Source organism: Hemiscyllium ocellatum, chromosome 4 (genome assembly GCF_020745735.1).
Source record: "Hemiscyllium ocellatum isolate sHemOce1 chromosome 4, sHemOce1.pat.X.cur, whole genome shotgun sequence".
In the NCBI taxonomy this organism is placed as follows: domain Eukaryota; kingdom Metazoa; phylum Chordata; class Chondrichthyes; order Orectolobiformes; family Hemiscylliidae; genus Hemiscyllium; species Hemiscyllium ocellatum.
The window spans coordinates 71,792,672-71,815,580 of NC_083404.1; positions in this window are offsets into that span (position 1 = coordinate 71,792,672).

Below are 22,909 nucleotides of genomic sequence, written 5' to 3' on the forward strand. Positions count from 1 at the left end.
CACAGCGCCAGAGACCCAGGTTCAATTCCCACCTCAGGCAACTGTCTGTGTGGAGTTTGCACATTCTCCCAGTGTCTGCGTGGGTTTCCTCTGGGTGCTCTGGTTTCCTCCTATAGTCCAAAAATGTGCAGGTTAGATGAACTGGCCATGCTAAATTGCCTGTAGTGTTAGGTGTAGGGGAATGGGTCTGGGTGGGTTGCTCTTCGGAGAGTCAGTGTGGACTTGTTGGGCCGAAGGGCCTGTTTCACACACTAGGGAATCTAATCTAATCTGCAGCCCCAGAAATTTACCTGTCACTGGAGCAGATCTTTTGCATTTGCCATCAGAGTAGGTCTTCAGTAGTGAGGCTTCTGGTTGGATAAAAAGCCTTGTTGGTAAGCACTTAAGTATCTAATTGGTACATGATCTACTAGGTTTTTTGCTGGTGGTGGCAGGGAGTTAATCGCCTCCTGAAGTCCCTTGTCCCAACACTTTGTGCACAGAACATTAAATCCCTAAACCCATGTTGCTACATCTGAAAATACTTTACAAAGCTTTTTAAAAATCTCACATCTTGGTTTATGATCAGAAAGGCTGTAAATAATAATGTAATTTGAAACAAACATCGATTACTGTATGAAATAGCTTTTCATAGACAGAATTATGTTAAGATAATCATTTTCCGATCACATCTCCTTCGATTAATGGCAGGTGTAACAAGTATGCATGAAGGAAAAATAAACCAAAACAATTGTGGATGCTGTCAATCAGAAATGAAAAAAAATAGAAATTGCTGTAAAAGCACTGCAGGTCTGATTGCATCTGTGGAGAGAAATCAGAGTTACTGTTTTAGATCGAGTAACCCTTCCTCAGAATTCTAGAATACCAGAGACTCTGGGTACAATTGTCAGGGCCAGGAGGCAAGAAGTCAACTTAGTTAATGGCCAAGGACCAGAACCCTATCACCACCTCAACCTTTACCCTAATTAATTTCCGCCATGCCTTTATCTTTCAACTATGCCCCCAACTGAAGTTCTTAAATGATTAATGATTTAAGGGCCTAATCTCACTTGGGCTGCAATTTCTGTAGATGGGATTAGAAAAAGCTGTCCCATTCAACTATCAAACTGATTCAGACAGGTTGTCAGCTTCTGAGGACGTTATGCACAAAACTGAGGAACTGGACTGAAGGCAAGTGGTTGGACAGTGAAAGGCATCCTTTTCCTGGTTTCCAAGTTCACCTCACCCCACTTCCAATCCCACTAATGCCTGCATAAGAGAAGGGAAAGGCTTAGTTGTGTAAAAGGGATAAAGGCTGGTGCAGATTAAGAATGAGTTAGCATTAATGGTAAAGTGACAGGAGCCATCTCAGGGAGGTGATGGTCTGGTAGTATTAATGCTTAGCCTACTCATCCAGAGACTCCAAGTAATGTACTGGGGATAGAGGTTCAAATCCTGCCACGGCAGATGATGGAATTTGAATTAAACTAGAATCAACCTGAATCAATTGATGACCATGAAATCATTGTCAGGAAAAACTCATGTGGTTCATAAATGTCCTTTAGGGAAAGAAATATCCTGAGTGAGATATAGACCAAGTGAATGCATGATACTTCAAATTCAGTGTAAGAGGGTTTCCTTTTGTTTGTTCATGGCTTGTGGAGCTTTTTTCAGGGTTTTGATTTTGTAATGCTACATTCTTCAGATACACTGAGCAGAGAGAAAGGAGTACTAGTTTAACAGGTGCAGTTTCAGAAGTCTGCTGATTGGGAAAACAAATTAAAACAGTGATATCTAAGGAAAGTGGTTTGCTGATTACATTTTTAAAATCAAAAAGCACATTCTTTTTTGGGAAAAGGAATTGACTGCGAAATGACTGGAATAAGTGAAAGTGAAAACATAACGAAGGAATATAAGTAAGCAGAGGAAGGAAAGTACAATTAGCATAAGGGAAGCAAGTTAATAGAGTATTCTTGCAGTTGGAGTCACAGTGAAGCACAGGGACATACAGAACAGCACAGAAACAGACCCACTATGTCTGTACTGATCATGACGACATTTTAATGTACTTCCATCTAGCTGCACATGGTTTGTGTCCCTTTAATTCCTGCCAGTTCATATGTCAGTCTAAATGCTTATTAAGCATCCTTATTATATCTGCTTCTACCACATCCCCTGGCAGGGCATTCCAGGCATCTACCATACTTTGTATAAAAAATACTTGCTTTGCACATCTCTTTTAAATTTCCTTCCTCCTCACCTTAAACCTACATGCCCCAGTATTTTACATTTCCATCCTTGGAGAAAGACTGCAACTATGCACCCCATCCATGCCTGTTATCTTTTCATGTACTTCTATCAGGCTAACCCTGAGCCTCTGAGACTCAATGAAAACAATCCAAATTTGTCCAACCTCTACTAATAGCTGATATATTCCAATCCAGGCACCACTCTGGTGCACCTCTTTTTGATTTGATTTATTACTGCTGCATATACCTAGGTACAGTGAAAAGTTTTGTTTTGCATGTGGAACAGGCAGATCATACTACACAAAGTGTACTACACAGGTAATAGAACAGAATGAAGAATACAACGGTACAACTGCAGAGAAGGTGTACAAAGAGTGAGATCGACATTATAATTTAAAAATTGAGGGGTCCATTCAGAAGTCTAATATCAGTGGGGAAAAGGCTGTTCTTGAATCTGTTGGTATGTGTGTTTAAGGTTCTGCCAACAGAAGAGGTTGAAAGAGATTGGAAGAGATTATAACTGGGTCAGGAGGGGTGTTTGATTTGTTGACTGCCTTCACAAAGCAGTGAAAAATATAGAATCAATGGCTTGGAGGTTTCTTGCATGATTGACTGGGCTGTTTTCACACTCTGTGTAGTTTCTTATGGTCCTGGGCAGAGCAGTTGCCATATCAGGTCAGGATGCATCCAGATTTCTATGGTACATCTATAAAAATTGGTAAGTCTTTATAGACAGTCATAGACTCCTTAGTCTCCTGTGGAAGTAAAGACATTGTTGTGCTTTCTTGACCATCACATCAATGTGAGTGGACCAGGACAGATTGCTAGTGATCATCACTGCTAAGAACTTGATGTTGTCAACCATTTCAACCTCAGCACCATTGATATGGGTGGGGTGTGCACTCCACTTTGCTTCCTGAAGTCAATGGCTAGCTCTCATTTTGAGATTGTTATCTTTACACCATGCCACCAAACGTTCTGTCTCATCATTGTTTATATCCAGTCTACATTGGTTGTGTCATCAACCAATGGAGTTAGGATAAAATTTAGGCACACAGTCATGAATATAACGGGCTGAGCATGCAGCCTTGTAGGACATCAATGTTGAGGATTATTGTGAAGGAGATGTTGTTGTCTATTCTCACTGATATTGGTGATGCGTACCCTCTTCAAAGCCGCCACATCTTTCTTATAGTGTTATTGCACAAAATATTCAAAATGTGACTTAACTAAAGTAACTATACAACTGCAATATGACTTGCTAACTTTTACATTCAATGCTCCAACTAATGAATGCAAATATGTTTCTTCACCACCTTATCCATGTGTGTTGCCATTTTAAGGGAGCTATAGACTTGCACCCCAGGATTTCTCTGTATATCAATGCTCCTAAGGGTCCTGCCATTTACTTTCCTCTTGCATTTGACCTCCAAATTACATCACCTCACACGTGGCTGGATTAAACCCTATATGCTATTTCACTGCCCATCGATATTCTCTTGAATCCTTTTTTCGCTACCCACAATTCCAATTCTTGAGTCATCTGCAAACTTACTAATCAGACCATATACATTTTCATCTAAATTATATATTGTAGAGCACCACTAGACACCGACCTCTGGTCAGATAAACACCACTCCACAATGACCCTCTGTCCTCTATGATCAAGCCAACGTTATATTCAATTTACCAATTCATCACGGATCACTTATGACTTCATCTTCTGGATCAGACTATCATGAGGGGCCCTGAAGTCCAAATAGACTGCATCCACTGCCCTACCCTCAATCATCTTCATCACGTTCACAAAACCTCAAGATCCCTCACCATACAAAGCGACACTGACTATATCTAAAAAGTTCATTCTTTTCCAAATGCGAGTAAATCCTGTACCTAAGCATCTTCTCAAATTATTTCACTATCACTGATGGAAGGTTCACCAGCCTATAGTTTCCTGGGTTATCCCTGTTACACTTCCTAAACAAAGGAACAACTCCAGTCTTCGCCTGTAGCTAAATAGGATGAAAAAGAAATGCTGGTTCATGAGTGACCTTTAGGGAAGAAAATCTGGAAAAATGGGTTTGGCTGACAAATGACTTTAGAGATGGAAATAAATATTGGCCTGGCTAGCAATGCCCACATCTGTAAGTAAATAGAAGAAAAACTAACTACCATTGTTACCCCTCTTTAATAACTATCAGATTAAAAAAAGACTTCCCCATGCTGTACCTTAATGTTGCTCACCCTTGTCAATGAAGCATGATACTCACTAAAGCCTCCAGTTTGACCTCAATAGTAGTCCTATGACATCTATCCATGTCTAAAATGGCTCTCCCACTTGCCTCCCTTTATATGTTTGCCAGTAGAAAGGAAAGACATTAGTTCGGCGGCATTTAGAATACTGTGTACAGTTCTGGTCACCACATTACCAAAAGGATGTGGACACTTTGGAAAGGGTGCAGAGAAGGTTTATGAGGATGTTGCCTGGTATGGAAGGTGCTAGCTATTAAGAAAGGTTGAGAAGGTTAGGTTTATTTTCATTAGCAAAAAGGAGATTGAGGGGGGACCTGATTGAGGTGTATAAAATCATGAAGGGTATAGACAGGGTGGATAGAGACAAGCTTTTTCCCAGAGTGAGGGATTCAATAACGAGAGGTCACACTTTCAAGGTGAGAGGAGGAAAGTTTAACATGCGGCAAGTACTTCACACAGAGAGTGATGGGCGTTTAGAGTTGAGGGGTGTGTAGGTTAAGTTACTATATTTTACATTAGGATTAAACCTCAACACAACATCGTGGGCCAAAGGACCTGTTCTGTGCTATACTTTTCTATGTTCTGTATGTTCTATAACAGTAAAAGAAAAAGCATGAAATATGATGAAAATTATGGAAGCCAAAGGATTGGGAAGCCTTTAAAAACTAACAGAAGACAACTAAAAAAAGTAATATAAAAGAAAATTTCATTTTTTTTATTTTGCTGTGTACAAGGTAAGAGAGAGGCAAGAGAGGACATTGGACCGCAGGCGGAATAGTAATGGGGAACAAAGAAATGACAGAAGAACTGAATTGGTACTTTGCATCAGTCTTTAGGGTGGAAGGCACTAGGAGCACACCAGAATTTCAAGGGAGTCAGGAGCAAAACTGAGTATAATAGTTATCACTAAGGAGAAGAGGCTGGGGATGCTGAAGGTTCGAAGGTGGATAAATCACCCTGGCCAGATGGCCTACGCTCCAGGATTCTGAAGGAGTGAGCTGAGGAGATTGTGGAGGCATTGGAGGCAGGGAGGTTCCCAGAGGACTGGAAAATGGTTAATGTAACACTCCTGTTTAAAAGACAGTAGACGGGAAACTATGGTCCAGTTAGCCTGACCTCAGTTTTTGATAAGATTTTAAAGTTCATAATTAAGGATGAGAATCGAGAGTACATGGAAATGCATCATAAAGTACGATTGAGTCAGCACAGCTTTATCCAGTGTTGGTCATGCCTCATACATCTATTAAAATGGTTTGATGGGGTAATAAGGAGAATGTGAGGACTGCAGATGCTGGAGATCAGAGCTGAAAAATGTGTTGCTGGAAATGCGCAGCAGGTCAGGCAGCATTCAAAGAGCAGGAGAATTGATGTTTCGGGCATACGCCCTTCTTCAGGAATTCCCGACCTGCTGCACTTTTCCAGCAACACATTTTTCAGCTTTGATGGGGTAATAATTAAGCTAGATAAAGGATAGCCAAATTGATGTGATCTTTTTGGATTTCTAGGAAGCCTTTGACAAGGTGTTGCACAGGAGGCTGCTAAATAAGATAAGATCCCATGGTGTTAGGGGCAAGGTATTGGCATAGAGAGAGGATTAGATCACTGACAGAAGGCAGAGAGGTCTCTTTCAGAATGGTAGCTGGTAACTAGGAGAGTTTCAAAGAGGACAGTAGTGTGACTACAACTAATGGCATTATACATTAACAATCTGGGTAAAGGAACTGGGGTTATTGTTGCTAAATTTGAAGATGACACAATGATGGTGGAGGAACAGGTTGTGCTGGGAAAGTGGGGAGACTGCATAAGGACTTGGGCAGGCTAGGAGAGTGGGCAAAGAAATAACAGATGTAATACAAAGCAAAAAATCATGAGGTTATACACTTTGGTAGGAAGAAAACAGGCATAGATTATTTTCTAAATGGAGCAAGATTTCATATATCTGAAACACAAAGGGATTTAGGAGTCCTAGTTCAGAATTCTTGAGGTTAACATGTAGGTTCAGTTGGCAGCTAGGAAAGCAAATATGTTAGCATTACGCAGTAATCACTCTTATTGATACTGTCATTGTCAAATCCATCTGCAGCAGGCAGATGAGTGAGGATGAAATCATAGAATGCTTACGGTGCAGATGGAGGCAATTCAATCCATCAAGTCTGCACTGACCCTCCAAAGAGCATCCTGAACCACCAACCTATCGTTATAACCCTGCATTTAACAAAACTAACTCATCTAGCTTGTACAACCCTGAATGCAATGGGACCATTTAGCATGCACATCTTGGGACTGTGGGAGGAAACTGGAGCACACTGAAGAAACCCTTGCAAACATGGGGAGAATGTAAAACTCTGCACAGTCACCCAAGGCTGGACTCAAACCTGGGTCCATGTGGTGCTGTGAAGCATCAATGCTTACCGCTGAAGCCCCATGCCACCCTAAAACATGTTTAGAAAGCCCTAAAGTATAGGTGAGCATACTTTTCCTTCTCATTGTTTCCCTCCACAAGCTGCAGATCCACTTTCACAGCAATGTCCTAGGACTTGACCAGGTTGGTCAGTAGTAGTACAACTGAATACATTTTTCGGGATGAATATTGAAATACCTAACCCAGGATATATTCTGCACAATTGTCTCCCTCAGTGTTTCCTTCAGGGGGTGTTCAACATGGAGAAACTTGATTAAAGTTATACTTCCATTCTCTAATTTGTAATTTTGCTCATTTGGTTTGCATTGTACTTGACAAGTTGCAAAATTATGTACCGATTTTTATAGTTTTAATGTTATTAATATTTTTACCTATGTATATTATAGCATAGTAAAGCTAACTCCACACTTAGTCACGGGATACAGGGAAATTTTTCTGTCTGGATACAGAATTGGCTGGCCCATAGAAGATGAAAAGTATTCAGCCTGGAGCTCGGTGACGAGTGGTGTTCTGGGACCTCTGCTCTTCGTGGTGTTTATAAATGACTTGGATGAGGAAGTAGAAGGATGGGTTAGTAAGTTTGCCAATGACATGAAGGTGGGTGGAGTAGTGGATAGTGTGGAGGATTGTTGTAGATTGTAACAGGATATTGACAAGATGCAGAGCTGGGCTAAGAAGTGGCAGATAGGAGCTCAACCTGGAAAAATGTGAAGTGCTTCATTTTGGAAGGTCAAATTTGAATGCATAATACAGGGTTAAAGGCAGAATTTTTGGCAGTGTGGATAAACAGAGGGATCTTGTGGTCCATGTCTATAGACCTCTCAAAGTAGCCATCCAAGTTGATAGAGTTGTTAAGAAGGTGCATGGTGTGTTGGCTTTCATTAATGGGCGGATTGAGTTTACAAACCGTTAGGTTATGCCACAGCTCAATAAAGTCCTGATTAGACCCACACTTGCAATATTGTGTTCAGTTCTGGTCACCTCATTTTAGGAAGGATGTGGAAACTTTAGAGAGGCTGCAGAGGAGATTTACCAGGATGCTGCCTGGACTGGAAGGCATGTCTTATGAAGAAAGATTGAGGGAGCTACGGCTATTTTCATTGGAGAGAAGAAGGATAGGTGACTTGATAGTGGTGTACAAGATGATGAGAGGCATAGATAGAGTGGATAGCCAGAGGCTTTCCTAAGGTGGAAATGGCTATCATGAGGGGACATAATTTTAATGTGATTGGAAGAAGTTTAGGGAAATGTCAGAGGGAGGTTCTTTACACAGAATGTTGGGTGCATGGAATGCACTGGCAGAAGTGGTGTATTAGAGACATTAGAGACATTTAAGCAACTCTTCGATAGGCATGTGGATGATAGTAAACTGTAGGTTATGTAGGTTAGTTTGATTTTAGAGTAGGATACAAGGTTGGTACAACATCGAGGGCTGTAAAATTCACAATCTTTTGTTATAATCAATTGCAAATGAGGAGAACAATTCCACTCCCACCCTTCCCCTAGTTATAACATTTAGATGAATGTAAAGTTTATCTTCAGCTTTTTCTGAATGTATGAATGATTATTGACTTTTATTTTTACTTTTAAAGAGTCAACCATCTGTGCATTGAGAATAGGAGTTGGAATGTCATGTTATGTACAGGACAATGATTAGGTTACTTTTGGAATACAGCATTTAATTCCGCTCTCCCTGCTATAGAAAGGATGTTGTTAAACTTGAAAGCGTGCAGAAAAGATTTACAAAAAATGTTGTTGGGGTTGGAGGGTTTGAGTACAGAGAGAGAGAGAGACTGAATTTCTCTGAGATTGAGGGGTGACCTGATAGAGGGACATGGTGAATAGCTAAGACTGGGACTCTTTTTCCCAGTCCAAAACTAAAGGACAAAGGTTTAAGGTGAGAGGGGAAAGATATAAAAGGGACCTAAGGTGCAACATTTTCACACAGAGGCATGTATGGAGTGAGCTGCCAGAGGAAGTGGTGGAGGCAGGTGCAATTACAGCATTTAAAAGGCATCTAGATGCATACATAAATAGGAAGGTTTTAGAGGGATATGGCCCAAATGCTGGCAAAAAGGACTAGATTAGTTTTGGATATGGACTGAAAGGTCTGTTTCTGTGATGTAGTCTATTACAGTCAAAATTTGCCTTTTTCTCAACATATACTGGCTAACTTGCTGTATATTCCCAGCATTTTATACTTCATCTTAAACATTTTGATACCTTCTTTAAAACAATTGGAGTTTTCTTCCCCAAATTGTTTCGATTAATTTAATTATGCTTGAGGCTGTCTCCATCTGGACATTGTCAACAAAATTTATAAGCCAACTCCTTCATCACAGAGTGAGAGTAAGTTCCAAATAAAGTACAACAAATACCTGATTTTTAACATAATTGTAACATTACCATCTGTTTAAGCATCATCTATTACACTTGCTGTTTTGCCAATTTGCAAAAGTTGCTAAACACAGTTACTTTTGCAATCAGTCCTCTTGCTAATTGTGCTAGAAACCTGGTGATTTTCAATGCTAATGAGAATATACAAAAGTAGATGCAACAAAATTGGTGATTAAAACAGACATGAGTATTCCTTGCATTATCAGTTCATGGTTTAAATCAAGAATTCATTGCTTGAGACTGATGGTGGAGGCAAGTTCAAATTCCAAAGTGATAAAAAATGCAAGGCTTTGGGAAAAGGTTTGATAAGATGACTTATTCTTTCAGAAATCCAGCACAATGCAACTAGTTGAATGGCTTCCTTCAGTACAGCTACAATTCTATGATTTTCGAAGGTGCTGGTGAAGAACTTTCTTGAATCGCTGCAGTCAATGTTGGGTATGTACAAGCACAGCAATGAAAATGAATTTCAGGATTGTAACCCAGTGGTAGTGAAGGAATGACAATTCAGTTCCAAATCAAAATAGTGTGGGGTTTGAAGAGGAAGTTGCAAGTGCTCTTGTGCAACCTTGTTCTTTTAATTGGTAGAACTCTCAAATTTGAACAATGTTGTCAAAGAAGCCTTGCTCCTATCATTCAACATCAAAGGTAGATGGAATGAATGTTTAAAGTGGCTAGTGGGATGCCAATAAAGGAGATTGTTTTGTCCCAGTTGAAGTCAAGTTTATTGATTTGCCCAGTCTATATGAAGATTAAAATAGCCCACGTTCATTGAAATACCTTTGATGCAAGACCCTTTTTGAAAAAAGTTATACTCTGTCCTGCAGTTCAGGGGCTTAAAGTCTTCTCCCATGAGTAACTTCTTTGCTTTTCAAATTCTTACCTCTTAAATTCTTTCATATTTTGATCTTTGAAGCCAAGGTCATTGCTCACTATTGCACTGATCTCATCTTCATTAAAAGATCTATTCTACCTGCTTGTCCTTGCAGCCTAATCACACCCCCAACATTAACCCAGCATTAATCCCTTGACTCAATCCACTTTTAATTCAAACAGTCACTTATCTCCCTTCAGTTAGGGTGAGCATATCACCCAAACACAGACTACATAATCATTCACATTTTTACCACTCACTTACAGGGTGAGAGTGGAGAATACAGCATAACGGTAAAGTTACTGGAGTAGTAATTTAGAGGCCCAGGCTAAGGCTTTGTCGATGTGATTTTAAATCCCAGCATTGCAACTGCTTGAATTCAAATTCTATTAATTAATAAATCTGGAATTGAAAGTTAGTATCACTGATTGTGAATGTAAAATCTTAATTGCTTGCAATGATAACACATCACTAAAGTCCTTCAGAGAAGGAAGTTTGCTGTTCTTACCTGACCAGCTTACATTTCACTCCAGATCTGCACTGACCCTTAACTGGTCAAATACTTCACTCAGGAGAAAGTGAGAACTGCAGATACTGGAGATCAGAATCAAGAAGTATGGCTCTTGAAAAGCACAGCCGGTCCGGCAGCATCCAAGGTGTGGGAGATTTGACATTTCAGGCATAAGCTCTTCATCAAGAATGTTAGTGCAGAATCCATCTTGTAACTCAGTGCTTGTCACATGAAGAACGATGCACAGGTTTTGTTTGAGTGAACGTCTCATGCATATCTGTGCTAGAAGCAGTTGATGGGATAGGGCACTTCAGCAAAATGATATTGGACATCTGTAGTGTTATTGGAGAAGGTAATACAAAGATGAAATTATTGTTCATTATCTGTTACAGATCAATCTGTCATACATTATTAATGTTCAGCATGAATTTCCACAACTTTGAGTTTAAGTTTTCCAAAATGTAGAAATTTATCAAAGGCTACTTGAAATTTGGAATTGATTCTTCATGGGATTTCATCATGCCACTTCTTTTTTTTTTGTTTTTCGCCTCCTACATTGCCCCCATTAAACTCAATCAAAAAAAAAATTGGAACCAGTAATTCAACATTTTTCTCTGGGCTAAATATTGAGTTTAGTAACCATAGGTCTCAGCTGTTCTCAACTAATGTTTCCTATTCATCTTTCACTTCAACTCCCTTTAATAAGCAAGCTTTATTTCCTGTTAATATTTAAATGATCTTTCACTGTCTATTTATGATTATTTAACTAACTGCCTCGTTTCAGTAATGAGATATCTCACGAGGGTGTAACTTTAGTCTCAACTTAGGTAAAGCTTAAGATTAAAAATGGTAGGAGATGTCAGACCAGTGTTATGCTCCTCTTGCTCAATGTGGGAGCTCAAGGATGCAGCTGGATTTCAGCAAGGCATTTGGTAAGGTTCCCCATAGTGGGTTCATTCATAAAGCCAGGAAGTATGGGATACAGGGAGATTTGGCTATCTGGATTCAGAATTTGTTGGTTGGCAGAAGGCAGAGAGTGGTTGTAGATGAAAAGTATTCCACCTGGAGGTCAGTGTTGAGTGGGGTCCACAGGGCTCTGTTCTTAGGCCTCTGCTTTCTGTAGTTTTTATAAATGACTTGGATGAGGACGTTGAGGGGTTGGTTAGTAAATTTGCAGGTGACATAAAGGTTGGAGGTGCCGTCGATAGTACAGAGAGCTACTGTAGGCAGCAGCGCAACATATATAAGATGCAGAGCTGAGCTGAGAAATGGCAGATGGAGTTCAGCCTGGATAAATGCAAAATGATGCATTTTGGAAGGTCGAACTCAAATATTGAATAGAGGATTAAAGACAGGATTTTTAGCATTGTGGTGGAACAGAAGGATCTGGGTGTGGTGTGCAAGTACATAGATCACTCAAAGTTGCCATCCAAGTGGATAGGGTTGTTAAGAAAGCATATGGTGTTTTGGCTTTCATTACCAGGGGATCGAGTTTAAGAGCCATGAGGTTTTGCTAAAGCTCTACAAGTCCCTGGTGAGACCACACTTGGAATATTATGTCCAGTTCTGGTCACCCTACTATACGAAAGATACATGGGGTACAAAGAAGGTTTACAAGGATACTGCCTGGACTGGAGGGCTTGCCATATGAAGAAAGGTTAAATAAGCTCGGACTTTTCTTTCTGTAGAGAAGGAGGAAGAGAGGAGACCTGATCAAGGTCTACAAGATAAAGAGTGGAATAGATAGAGTCAATAGCCAGAGACTTTTCCCCAGGGCAGGATTGACTGGTACGACAAGTCATTGTTTGAAGATATTAGGAGAAAGGTATAGAGGAGACGTCAGAGGTAGGTTCTTTACGCAGAGAGTTGTGAATGCCTGGAATGTGTTGCTAGCTGTGGTGGTGGAAGTAGAGTCATTGGGGACATTTAAGCGACTGCTGGAAAAGCACATGGATAGCACTGAGTTGAGGGGTGCGTAGGTTAAGTTATTATATTTTACATAAGGATTAAACCTCGGCACAACATCGTGTGCCAAGGGGCCTGTTCTGTGCTGTACGTTTCTGTGTTCTATGTTCTAATTGTGTCCAGTTGCAGCTCTTGTTAGACTGCATGACAGCTCTGGAGCTGCAGATGGAGTCACATTGGAGCATACGCGATGCTGAAGGGGTTTAGTGAGTTGGTCATGCCACAGATTAGGATTGCTGAGGGAGAAAGGGAATGGCTGAGCAAAAGGCAGAGAAAGAGCTGGAAGACAGTGCAGGTGTCCCCTCACTCCAAAACAGGTTTACCCCGTTTTGGATACGTTGGGGGAGATGGCTCACCAGGGGAAGGTAGCAGTAGCCAAGTTCATGCCACTGTGGCTGGTTCTGCTGTTCAGAAGGGCAGGAAAAAGAATGGAAGGGCTACAGTCATAGGGGATTCAATTGTAAGAGGAGTAGATAAGTGGTTCTGTGGTAATAAACGAGACTTTCGAGTAGTATTATACTTTCCAGGTGTATGGAGTCAGGGATGTCTCTGATTGACACGGCAAATTTTCAAGGGCAACAATAAACTGCCAGTTGTTGTGGTACATGTAGGCAAAAATGATACAGGTAAAAGGAAATAGGACGAGGCCCTGCAAGAAGAATTTAGGGAGTTCGGAACCAAGTTAAAAAGTAGAACCTCAGAGGTAGTAATCTCAGGATTGCTACCAGTGCCACATGTGATTCAGAATAAGAATGATAGATTATTCAGGGTAAATGCATGGCTTGAGAGATGGTGCAGGAGGGAGGGGTTCAGATTTTTGGGACATTGAGACCGGTTCCAGGGGAGGTGAAACTATTACAGGACAGTCTACTCCTGGGCTAGACGGGAACCAATGTCCTTGCAAAGCTGTTGGGAAGGGTTTAAACTAATGCGGCAGGGGATTGGAACCAAATGAGGAGGTTAGCGGATAGGAAGGGGGTAGTAACTGATTTGAACCCTTAAAAACTTACCTCAAGCAAAGCATCCTCCACTTCTGCTTTTCAGCAGCAGCTCAAAGGGCGGGAGCTTGGACCAGGGGCCTGTTCGCAGCGCAGTGAGTTACTGATTTGAATTTTTACATTTGACACCACAGAGCAGAGGTTTCTGGGAAAGGAGGGACTTTTTAAAATTTCTCTCAAGCTAAATAAGTGACTGCTTTCTAAACCCAAGACCTTACCCTTGTAGGGCCTCACACCATCCACCTCCTCTAACCTTAAACATCAGGAACACATTAGGTATGCTTCTGTTCTTTTTTACTTTCTGATAAAGGGATGAGTAGGATGGCGGTGGATGGCAGGTGAAATTATGAGATTAGTTAAGAGGAAAAAGGTTGCATACATAAGGTCTAAAAGACTGAAGTCAGATGAATCTTTGGAAGAATATCAGGAATGTAGGACCAATCTGAAGTGAGGAATTAAGAGGGCTAAAAGAGCTCATGAGCAGGGTTAAGGAAGACCCAAAGCATTTTATTTATATATAAGGAATAAGAGAGTAATAAGGGAAATGGTTGGCCCACTCAGGGACAACAGAGGAAAGATATGTGTGGAGTCAGGGAAAATGGGTTAAATTCTAAATGAATATTTTACATTGATATTCACCAAGGAGATGGATCTTGAGGTTCGGGATAGATTTTTTTGATTACTCTAGATCAAGTCGGCATAAGGAGGGAGGAAGTGTTGTGTATTCTAAAAGGCATTAAGGTGGACAAGTCCCCAGGACCAGTGAGGATCTAACCCAGGTTACTAAGGGAAATGAGAGAGGAAATAGCTGGGGCTTTAACAGATATCTTTGTAGCATCCTTGAACATGGGGGAAGTCCCAGAGGACTGGAGAATTGCTAATGTCCCCTTGTTTAAGAAGGATAGCAGGGATAATCCAGGTAATTACAAACCTGTGAGCCTGACGTTAATGGTAGGGAAGCCCTTGGAGAAGATACGAAGGGATTGATATGTACCCATTTGGAAGAAAATGGACTTATCAGTGATAGGCAGCATGGTTTTGTGTAGGGAAGGTCATGTCTTACAAACCTAAAAGAATTATTTGAAGAGGTTACAAAGCTGATTGATGAGGGAAGGGATGTCGATGTCACATACATGAAATTTAGTAAGGTGTTTGATAAAGGTCCCCATGTAGGCCAATGAAGAAGGTGAAGTCACATGGTGCCCAGGGTGTTTTCACTAAATGGATAGAGAACTGTATGGGCAACAGGAGACAGTAGTGATGGAAGGGGGCTTCTTAAAGTGGACACTTTTGAGCAGTAGTTTCCCACAGGGATCTGTGCTGGGACCAGCATTGTTCGTGACATACATAAATGATTTGGAGGAAAATGTAGGTTGGCTCATTAGTAAGTTTGCAGATGACACTAAGATTGGTAAAGTAGCAGATAAATGAAGGGGACTGTCAGAGTATAAAGCAGAATATAGATAGATTGGAGAGTTGGGCAGAGAAATGGCAGATGGAGTTCAATCCGGAGAAATGTGAGGTGATGCATTTTGGAAGATGCAATTCCAGAGCAAACTATGCAGTAAATGGAAAAGCCCTGGGGAAAATTGATGTGCAGAGTTCTTGGTGTTCAGGTCCATTGTTCCCTGAAGGTGGCAATGCAGGTCAGTAGGGTTGTCAAGAAGGCATACAGCATGCTTTCCTTCATTGGATGGGGCGATGAGTACAAGAGTTGGCAGGTCATGTTACATGTTACAATTGTATAAGATTTTGGTTTGGTCACATTTGGAATACTGCGTACAGTTCTGGTTGCACATTACCAAAAGGATGTGGATGCTTTGGAGAGGGTGCAGAGGAGGTGTTGGGGCCAGGTGGTAGAAGTTGCAGTGGGAGATTTCTTTGGGAATAGTGACCACAATTCTATAAGTTTTAGTATCCTCATAGACAAAAATCAGAGTGGTCCTAAGAGAAGAGTACGAAACTGGGTCTAGGTCAATTATATCAAAATTCGACAGGAACTTGGAAATGTGGATTGGGGGCAGCTATTTGAAGTGAAGCTCACATTTGATATGTGGGAGACTTTCAAAGATAGGTTGAAGAAAGTGCAGGATAGGCATATCCCTTTGAAAACAAGGGATAGGAAAGTCAAGATTTGTGAACCATGGATGACAGGACAAATTGTGCTACTAGCCAAGAGGAAAAGGGAAGCATGCATCAGGCCCAGGCAGCTAAGAACAGAACAAACTTTGGAGGAAGAGTGGAACCAATCTTAAACAAGGAATCAAGCGGTGAAATAACTTTAGCGAGCAGAATTAAGGAGAATCCCAAGGCCTTTTATTCATACATAAGAAGCAAGAGAGTAAGGATTTTTTATTTCTTTACCAGTGACTGGTTAAAAATTTACTTTTTTTGTTTATCTATTAATTCTTTTTTAGGAAAAGACTATAGCAGAGAGGTATCAGAAAGTATTTTAACTCAAACCTGTTAAAAGTAACAAAGTAATTAACTAAGCAGAGATGGTTGGTCAGGTGATGTGCTGTAGCTGTATGATGTGGGAGCTGACTGATCCCATTGTGAATGGCAGTGACCGCATCTGCAGCAAGTGTTGGTTGCTGGAAGAACTCCGGATCAGAGTTGATGATCTGGAATCTAAGCTTCAAACACTGCGGCACATCCGGAAGGGGGAGAATTACCTGGACGCTTTGTTTCAGGAGGCAGTCACACCTGGGAGATTAAGTAATTCACATTCAGGTAGTGATCAGGGACATCAGAATGTGACTGTAAGTGAGACAGGTCGGGGGAACCTGAGTTCAGGAGTGGAAGAGCCTTGACCTTGTCCAACAGGTATGAGATTCTTGGTCCCTGTACAGATCAGGAAAAGGGCTCTGGACAGGATGAGCCAGCTGACCACGGCACCATGGTACAGAAGGCCATTCAAGAGGGGGGAGCAAAAAGACAAGTAGTTGTTATCGGGGATTCTATAATTAGGGGGACAGATAGTATCCTTTGCAAGCCGGATCGGGAGTCTCGCATGGTGTGTTGCCTGCCCGGTACCAGGGTGCAGGACATCTCCGACCGGCTTGAAAGGATATTGGAGTGGGAGGGGGGGATCCAGTTGTTGTGGTTCACGTTGGTACTAACAACATAGGCAAAGCTAAGGTGGAGGACCTGTTTGGGGATTACGAAGCACTAGGAAGGAAATTGAAGTACAGGTCCTCAAGGGTCATAATCTCCGGATTACTGCCCGAGCCATGTGCCAATTGGCATAGGAATAAGAAAATTAGGAAAGTAAACACGTGGCTAAGGGATTGGTGTGGGAAAGAGGGATTCCACTTCATGGGACATTGGCATCAATTTTGGAACTGGGGGTGGGCTACTTCCATACTGTAGGGATTCTATGATAAGAACAGGAGTTAGCTATTAGACCTTTCAATCCTACTCCGCAATAGGATCATTACTGATTTGACACTCCTCATGTTTACTTTGCTGCAATTTCCTTGATTTCTAAGCTGAGCAATAATCTAAACTTCTGGTAGAAAGTTTTACTACAGCTGTTTAAGCTCCTGCAGTGTTTTAGCTGCTAGATACCATTTCACCCCTAAATCTGATCTTCTCCCTGCCAGTTGTCAACTGCATACAGATTTTCACAGCATTCTCTTTTTAGCAGTTGTGATGATTGAATTCTCAGAATAATTTCAAATGAGTTGTGAACAAAATGTTGATTTATTTCTGATTACCTTCTGAAAATTCCCACACCATTGTAAAGTCCAGACAAATGCTGTGTTGATGTTAAAAGTAATATATAACTGCAAAGCATTTTAAAAATGCATATTATTCTGCAGCTTATGGTTATTACCACCAGGTAAGTCCTGTAGTCAATAACCTATACATTAATGGTCAACATTTTGGGCATAAACCCTTCATTAGGAATGTCATTGGTGTTTTGCAAGTAGCAGTGCTGGGCCTCTGCTGTTTCTAATATATAAATGATTTGGATGGAAATGTGGGTGGTCTAATTAGTAAGTGTTTAGATGAAACACAAATTGGTGTAGTTGTGGATAGTGATGAACATTGTCAAAGGATACAGCAGAATGTAGACCAGTTGGATAATTGGGTGGAGAAATGGCAAGTTTGAGGTGACGTAAGTTGGGAGGTCAAATGTAAGAGGAAAATATACAGTAAATAGGAGGATCGTTAAGAGCTTTGATATACATAGGGATCTTAGGGATCATGTCCATAGCACCCTGAAAGTGGCAACAGGAAATAAAGTGGTAAAGAGCGTGTACAGCACGCTTGCCTTCATCAGTCTGCGCATGGAGTATAAAAGTTAGCAAGCAATGTTGCAGGTATAGAAAACTTTAGTTAAACAACATTTGGAGTATTTTATGCAGTTTTGATCACCACATGATGGGCAGGATGTGGAGGTTTTGGAGAGGATTGGGAAATTAAAGTAGATAATAGTAATATTTCATCCCTTCCTTCCTCCATTAACCACAAATAAAGAAAGGGTAGAGAGACATCCTACTGCAAAATTTGTTGGAAGCAAAGTAGTTTGAGGCCGGAGCCAAGTGGGAGTGAATGGAGAGCAGCCTGGGAAGGTAAGATTTTATAAAAACTTACCTTGTAGATTTGGGGCTTGCACTTTTGGGACCAGAGCTAAGTGGGGCAAACAAAGAGCAGTCTGGGAAGGTAAGAGATTCTGATTCCAGTACCTCCAAATCCTGATTCAGAACAGGTTTGACTGAGGAGAAACTGAGAAGTGATATCACAGGAGGACTGTGATTTGATTGGGTAATAAGGGGTCTGCTAAATTTGAATCTGTATTAAATTGAATCTTGTTAATTTATTGGTTACAACTTATTTATTGATCACAATTACATAAGCAAGATACACAAGCAGTTAAATATGTTAAAAAAATCAAAACTAAATAAATAAATAAAATAAGGATTGATGGTCAGATGATGTGTTGTTTCTGCATGATGTGGGAGCTGGTGGACCCCATTTTGGTTCCCAGTGACCATGTCTGTAGGTTGGTTGTTGGAAAACCTCTGGCTCACTCTTGATGAGTTGGAGTCTGTGCTTCAAACTTTGTAACACATCAGGGAGAGGGACAGTTACATGGATGCTGTTCAGGAGACAGTCACAGCCCTTGGAATAACTAAGTCAAATTCTGCCAGAGGACAGGTTCAGGAGGGTGTGGTTGTGAGTGAGGCAGGTAGGTGCATTCAAGAGGTAGAGCTGCAGGAGCTTCAACTCCTGTCCTTGTCCAACAGGTTCAAGACATTTGCTCTTGATGTAGATGGGAATGGGGGCTGCAGGGAGGATGAGCTGACTTACCATAGCATCATGGTACAGGGAGCCATTCAAGTGGAGGGAGCGAAGAGAAATGTTGTTATAATTGCTGATAGTATAGTTGGAGGCATAGACACTGTTCTCTGTTTTCTGGATCGAGAGACCCAAAGGTTATGTTGCCTGCCTGGTGCTTGGGTTCGGGATATCTCATCTGAGCTGCAGAGGAACTTGGAGTGGGAGCATAAAGGTCCAGTAGTCATATCCATGTAGATACCAATGACATAGATAAAACTAGGGGAGAGGTTCTGGTAAGGGAGTATGAACAGCTAGGAGCTAAATTAGAAAACAGAACCACTGGACTACTACTCGAGATTAAGCAGGCAAATGCATGGCTCAAAGATTGATGTGGGAGAAATGGATTTGAATTCAAGGGATATTGACATCAGTACTTGGGAAGAAGGGATCTGTTCCAATGGGACGGTCTTCATCTGAACCGTGCTGGAACCAGAGTCCTAGCGAATTGCATAACTAGGGCTGTAGACAGAGCTTTAAATGAAATGGATGGGGAGGGCTCAGTTATATGGGAAATTAGAAAATCTGATAAGAGTGCAGAATGCAGGAGAAGTTATTAAAATCGCCAGCACACACAAATAGGACAGAGTGTTTGGAAAGGGTTAACAATCAAACTTCAAGCACGCTGGACAAACGAATAACAATTAGAAGAGGGACAGTTAATACAGGACTGAAGGTGTAATGTCTGAATGCATGCAATATAAGGAATAAGGTAAATGAGTTTTTGGCCAAATCAAAATTGGCAGATATGACATGGTGGGCATCATGGAGACGAGACTGCAAGGGAATCAGGACTGGGAGCTGAGTAATCAAGGATATATATACTACTGAAAAGAAAACAAGTAGGTGGAGGGAGTTGGGTTGCCTTATTAGTAACAAATGAAATTAAATCAGTAGGGTGTCAGATGGTGAAGAATCCATGCGGGTAGAATTGAGGAACTGCAAAAGGTAAAAAAAAATGTTTGGAGTTACATACAGGCCTCCAAATTGTAGTCAGGAACTGGAGCACAACGTACACTGAGCGATAGAAAAGATATGTAGGTAAGTTATAGTGATCATGGAGGATTTCAATATGCAGATGGACTGAGAAAATCAGGTTGGTAGTGGGCTGCAAGAAAGGGAATTTGTGGAATGTCTAAAAGATGGCTTTTTGGAGCGGCTTGTGTTGCAGCCCACAAGAAAAGAGGTAATACTGAACTTAGTGTAGGGCAATGAAGCAGACTCAATAAGGAAGTTTAATGTGAAGGAACCCTTAGAAGGCAGTGATCATAATATGATTGAAGACTAAATTCAATTAGAGAGGGAGAAGATAGAATCAGAAGTAATGCTATTACAGCTGAATAAAGGCAACTACAGATGTATGAGGGAGGAACTGGGTAGAATTGACTGGGAGAGAAGCCTAACAAGGAAGACAGCAATGGCACGAGTTTCTGGGAGTAATTCAAGAGACACAGCAGAGATTCATCCTGAGGAAAAAGAAGTATGATAAAGGGAGGATGAAGCAACCATGGCTGACTAGGGAAGTCAGGGATAGCATAAAATTAAAAAGAAAGCATTTAATGTGGTGAAGGGCAGTGGAAAACCAGAGGATTGGGAAGCTTACAAAAATCAACAGATGGTAACAAAAAAAGAAATAAAGAGAGAGAAGATTAAATATGAGAGTAAGCTATCCAGTATTATAAAGGAATTCTGTAAATATTTCTTTAGATATTTAAAGGGCAAAAGAGAGGCAAAAGTGGACATTGGGCCACTGGAAAATGACGTTGGAGAGATAATAGTGGGGAACAAGAAAATGGCTGAAGAACTGAATTACTTTGTGTCAGTTTTCACAATGGGAGATACGAGTAATATCTCAAAACTTCAAGAGAGTGAGGGGGCAGAGCTGAGTATGTTGGCTATCACTAAGGAAAAGGTGCAAGAGAAATTGAAAGGCCTGAAGGTGGATAAATAACCTGTGCAAGATGGACTAAGGAAATTGCTGAAGAGATAGTGGGGGGTGGGGGCATTAGTGGTGATTGTTCAGGAATCGTTAGAATCAGGAACGGTCCCAGGCGACTGGAAACTTGCAATTGACTCCCCTGATTAAAAAGACAAAAGACGGAAAATTACAGACTGATTAGCTGAACCTCAGCCATGAGGAAGATCCTGTGAGGGATGAGATTTCTGAATATTTGGAAGTGTATAGCAAAATATGGCAAACTCAGCATGATTTCATCCAGGACAGGGCATGCCTCACAAATCTGCTAGAATTCTTTGAGGAAGTAATGAGCAGGTTAGACCAATGAATGTATCTATCTGGACTTCAAGAAAACTTTTGACAAGGTGTTGCACAGGAGGCTACTGAGTAAGATAAGGGTCCATGGTGCCGTAGGCAAGGTGCTAGCATTGATAGAATCTTTGCTATCTGATCAAAAGCAGAGTGGGGATAAAAGGGTCCTTCTCAGGATGGCAGCTGGTAACAAGTGGTATTCTGCAAAGCTCAGTGTTGGGACCACAACTTTTTACTTTATACATTAATGATCGAGATGAATGAACTGAGGGTATTCTGGATAAGTTTGCAGATGACACAAAGATAGGTAGAGGGACAGGTAGCATTCAGGAGGCAGTGAGGCTTCAGAAGGATTTGGACAGGTCCGGAGAGTGGGCAAAGAATAGCAGATGGAGTACAACATTGGAAAATGTGAGGTCATGCACTTTGGTAGGAAGAATAGAGGCATGGGCTATTTTCTAAATGATGAGAAATCAGAAGTCTGAAGTGCAAGAGGCTTAGGAGTTCTAGTTCAAGATTCTCTCAAGGTAAACTTGCAGGTTGAGTCAGTACGTAGGAAGGGAAATGCAATGATAGCCTTTATTTTGAGAGGACTTGAATATAAAAGCAGGGATGTACTTCTGATCAGACCACATTTGGAGTCATGTGTGTGGTTTTGGGCCTCATACCTCAGGAACAATGTACCGGCCCTGGAGGGTGATCAGAGGAGGTTTACAAAAATACTCCCAGGAATGGAAAGGTTAACATATGAGGAATATTTGAGGACTCTAGGAATTTAGAAGGATGAGGGGGATCTAACTGAAACATACAGAATGCTGAATGGCCTGGATAGAGTAAATGTTGGGAAGATGTTTTCATTGGTAGGAGAGACTAGGACCTGAGGGCATAGCCTGAGTAAAGGGAAGACCTTTTGGAATTTAGCCAGAAAGTGGTGAATTTGTGGAACTCATTGCCATAGAAGCCTGTGGAGGCCAGGTCACTGAGTATATTTAAAACTGAGATAGATAGGTTTTTGAGTATCAGTGAGATCAAGGGTTATGGGGAGAAAGTGGGAGAATGGGGTTGAGAAACATATCAACCATGATTGAATGACAGAGCAGACCCGATGGGCTGAATGGTCTCATTTCTGCTCCTATATCTTGTCATCTTAAGGGTTAAAAGAACAAAGAGACCTGACTCTACGAATACATACATTACCAAAAAGTGGTAATGCAAGTCAGCAAGGCCATAAAAACAGAAAAGCACAAGTTATTTCTAACTTAAAAGTAGAAAGACAATCCTAATCTAGCATTGAAACCTGATTGGGTACATATTTAATATACTATGTAAAACTCTTGCCTCTCTATTTTTAAATGGTATGGATAAAAGAAAGATTTACAATTCGGTAAACAGAAATGTTGGGACTTTTTTCACTTGAAATGATAAGACAGAAGGCTGAAATGGTGAGTCTTTAAAAGTTTGAAAGATTTTAATGAGGTAAACATAAATGAAATAGTTCCATTTGTGGTTACAGCAAAATTAATATAAATACCTTTTTTTTCTGTAGTTTTGGATATGGACTGTAATGGGAAAAAAACTGATTTAAAAACCAAGGATTGATGAAGGATTGCTGCATTTTTTAAATATAAGTTACCTAACACTTATTT